We start from the raw sequence: 4,495 nt of genomic DNA on the forward strand, positions 1-4,495 counted from the left end.
TTGCAGCCAGCTCCAAAAAGCAAACTGAACAAGCCGTCAGTTCTGGCAAAAGAGCTCCCTATGCCTCCCCAACAAGCTATTTATTTATTTCCTTAACCACCCCCACCTGGAAGATCCAGGTGGGATGACAGGCAAAAACATTATTACAACAATCACACAACAATTCCCCCTTTTTTTGTAAGCAAACAATAATAGTATACAATACAATACAATAATAATATACAATACAATACAACACTACATAATTACAATTACAAAACTTTAATGAAATATTAAATACTATAAAATTAAAAACATTAATTTCAATTAATTAAAAACATTTAATTACACTAATCATAAGTTAAATATACTTTAAAAGATTTTAATCATAAAAAATACAAATATATAAGTTAAAAAATTTTTACTAGGTTCAAAGTTATTCTCAAAATATAAGGAGTATAGAACTCATAAAAGTCCAATCAAAGACATTTGATGAATCAGGAAAGACAAGTTGTAACTTGATATAGGACACAGCACTGGAACAGTTAATGATGTATTCCTCAGTTCGATATCAGGAGGCTTGCAATTGTGATGAGATTCCTACAAATAAAACGTTAAGAACTAGGAAGAAAAGATGAATTGTGAGAAATAATAAATTAAGGCATAAAGTGTCAGGAAAAGAAAACCATAAACAAAATTTACAAAACTGATAAACATGCAAATACATACTATACAAAATTATGGAAATAACACTCATTTATAATTGCCAAAAATATCTATTAGACAGGAATCAAAATAAAGCCAAAGAAAAAATTTGAACTGAATCAAAAAAAAAAAAAAAGAAAAAACACTTTGAAAATACAATAATGAGGGGGCCAGGCGGTGGCGCTAGAGGTAAGGTGCCTGCCTTGCCTGCGCTAGTCTTGGATGGACCGCGGTTCGATCCCCCGGTGTCCCATATGGTCCCCCAAGCCAGGAGCGACTTCTGAGTGCATAGCCAGGAGTAACCCCTGAGCATCACCGGGTGTGGCCCAAAAACCAAAAAAAAAAAAAAAAAAAAAAAGAAAATACAATAATGAAAAAACTGTTTAAATGAATATTTCACAATAACAAAAAATTATAGTAACGAAAAAAAACTTTTTAAATCAAAGTCAAGTAAATCTAGACGATCAAGAATTTCATATACAACATAACCATAAAATTCCATAATGCAAATATGAAACAATAAATATATTATAATCAGTCATCAATAATGAGCACTGTGAACAGAGTCTACCCAAAATTATGGTTATATCAAAACTATGATTATACCTCCATCTCAAAATCTATGTTTAGAGCAATAAAACACTGATGTTACAATGAAAAGTCAAAAGTTGCCAAATGAATATATATCGATACACAATCATAAAGCAACATTAACATGATTAAGAATCTTTCTTTCATATAGGTCTTAAGTAACATCAATATATTGCAAAATCTTCTAATAGTGACCTAAAACAATACTGAATTTAAGGCATAAATACATCATACAAACAACCACAATGGGGATTCATCGTATTCATTTCTATTAAGGAATCATATCTAAAAAATGACCAGTAAAACATCAATGATAATCGACAAATAAAGGAAATGATCATTAAGTATTCATAGTAGATCTCTGAGAAATATAAAACAAGATATATGCTGCTGTAGATTTTACCGATACAATAGGGATTTTCTTGATCTTCTTATCATCAAAATTGATCCAATATTGTTCTGTGGCAATTTTACAATATGAAGTACAATGTCCATAATGAACTTGACCAAAATGATTTGATACTGATGATAAATTATATTTTTCAATCTTGTTATTATCTCCTTGAGTGAATTCTGCTAAATTGAGGTCTTCCAAAGGGAAATCCACATAAGTGTATAATTTTTTAATCTGTTTTCCATCAAAAGCAAAACGTTTCAAATGAATTATCAATACGGGAGGTATTTTCCATAAATATGTTTTCTTTGAAAAATTCCTTTTAGTGTTTTTTTTTTCTTAATGTGTCCTGCAATTCACATTAATTCTCGCAGCTAGCTGCGTTCTTCATCGACGCACGAGCCGAGTGATCCACCGCTAAGAGTCGTTTTTTTGTTTTTTGTTTTTTATTTTTTTTAAAAGACATTTATTCAGCGTCATGATCAGACTATTACATTTAGCAATCAACAGCATGGGTGCAAAAAAAAAATCTACATTGAAACCCTTTGTTGGAATGCTTTACACTTTCCACAGAACAGAAACTAAAATAATCTGTTATACAATTAGCCACAAATACAGTCCTCGAGTTTTTTTGCCCATACACATGAATATTGTCTAAAACATGTCTTCTTTGTAGCAGCTAGGCCCTGCCACCACTGTGCTTGGCTGAGTTCACAAATCTGTTGTAACCTGTAGCTTCCCTGTCACTTCTCTGGCTCTCCTCTCCTGCTAAGCTTTGTTTCCTGGCAATTAAAACCTTCTGCCACTGCCATAGCTACTGCTACTGCTGGAACCGCCATAGCCACCTTGGTTTCGTGGTTTGGCAAAGTATTGGCCTCCACCACCATAGGGGCCTGAGCTTCGACCTCCAAAGTTTCCCCCCTTCATGGGTCCAAAATTTGAGGACTGATTATTGTAGTTGCCAAAATCATTGTAACTTCCACCACCTCCAAAATTGCTTCCATCATTGCCAAATCCATTATAGCCATCCCCACTGCCACCATATCCACCACCACCTCGGCTGCCACCAAAGCCACCTCGCCCACTGAAGTTTCCTCCACGGCCAAAGTTGTCATTCCCACCAAAACCTCCTCCACGACCACCAAAATTTCCAGAGCCACTTCGACCTCGTTGGCTGGATGAAGCACTGGCCATCTCTTGCTTAGACAGGGCTTTTCTTACTTCACAATTGTGGCCATTCACAGTATGGTATTTCTGAATGACAATCTTGTCCACGGAATCATGGTCATCAAATGTCACAAAAGCAAAGCCTCTCTTCTTGCCACTACCCCGGTCAGTCATGATTTCAATCACCTCAATTTTCCCATACTGTTCAAAATAATCTCTTAGGTGATGCTCTTCCGTGTCTTCCTTAATGCCACCCACAAAAATCTTTTTCACAGTTAAGTGAGCACCAGGTCTTTGAGAATCTTCTCTGGAGACAGCCCTCTTTGGTTCCACAACTCTCCCATCCACTTTGTGGGGCCTTGCATTCATGGCGGCATCCACTTCCTCCACTGTGGCATACGTGACAAACCCAAATCCTCGAGATCGCTTGGTGTTGGGATCTCTCATTACCACACAGTCTGTCAGGGTGCCCCATTACTCAAAATGGCTTCTCAGACTTTCATCGTCGTTTCAAAGCTCAAGCCTCCGATGAAGAGCTTCCGTAGCTGTTCGGGCTCTTTAGGGGACGACTCCGACTTCACCATGATGGCTGGAGATTAAAAAAAAAAAAAAAAGAAAATCCACGAAACCTCAACGATGCTGACTCGGCGGCGTCCGTGAGGAGAAAGGAGTCACCTCCTCAACGTCTCTATAGGTTGTTGGGGAGGCAAAGAAAGTCTTTTGTCAGTTGCAGCCAGCTCCAAAAAGCAAACTGAACAAGCCGTCAGTTCTGGCAAAAGAGCTCCCTATGCCTCCCCAACAAGCTATTTATTTATTTCCTTAACCACCCCACCTGGAAGATCCAGGTGGGATGACAGGCAAAAACATTATTACAACAATCACACAACATTCATTCTCCTTTGTTTTAATGTATAATTGAAGATATGATGTTTACTTTTCAACTCTTCATGTTAACCTTTAATTTAAAAAGTTTCTTCATGTTGAGGTGAAATAAGTTACATATTATTTTGTTTGTTTTTGGGCCATATCTAACAGCACTCAGGGGTTACTCCTGGCTCTGTACTCAGAAATCACTCTTGGCATGCCCAGGCACCATATGCGATGTCGGGGATCAAACCCATGTCACCATATGCAAGTCAAACACCCAACCTGCTGAGCTTTAAAGATTTTTAGACTTTTAAAATATATCTTCAATAAAAAAATATGTACCTTAAGTTGAATACCAATTTATTAGTAGAGTAGTTTGGAGAAAACAACCTTATTTTTATAACTACATAGTGTTTCAGATAAAGATACAGCATTCCTGTTTAAATCATGAGTTGATCATTTATGAAACATTTGATTTTTCCATTAAGCATGAAAAACAGTTATACAGAAACAAATTCTAAAAGAATCTGACAGGATTGAAAACTGTTTTTGAAGTTTATTGGAAAGGAATCTCTTAATCCAGGGCCATGGCCTCTGGTGATATTGAAAAAGATGACAAGAACATCAGGAATCTAACCAAGGATATAATAAAAAATGTGTTTTCTATTTTGTGAGAAGTTGTATTAGGAAATAAAAATATTTATCGTAACTAATAATTATGATCACTATACCTAGAAATTTTTGAAATCTATTTTGTTAAAAATATATTAAATTTTGATTTACTTAGTCAGG

General features: G+C 35.8%; 1 pseudogene; it reads right to left on the bottom strand.

The window, feature by feature from the left end:
- Positions 1–2,096: 2,096 nt before the first annotated feature.
- Positions 2,097–3,483, bottom strand: LOC126011459 (heterogeneous nuclear ribonucleoprotein A1-like; annotated as a pseudogene).
- Positions 3,484–4,495: the final 1,012 nt, after the last annotated feature.

The sequence above is a fragment of the Suncus etruscus genome, chromosome 6 (assembly GCF_024139225.1).
Source record: "Suncus etruscus isolate mSunEtr1 chromosome 6, mSunEtr1.pri.cur, whole genome shotgun sequence".
Classification (NCBI taxonomy): Eukaryota; Metazoa; Chordata; class Mammalia; order Eulipotyphla; family Soricidae; genus Suncus; species Suncus etruscus.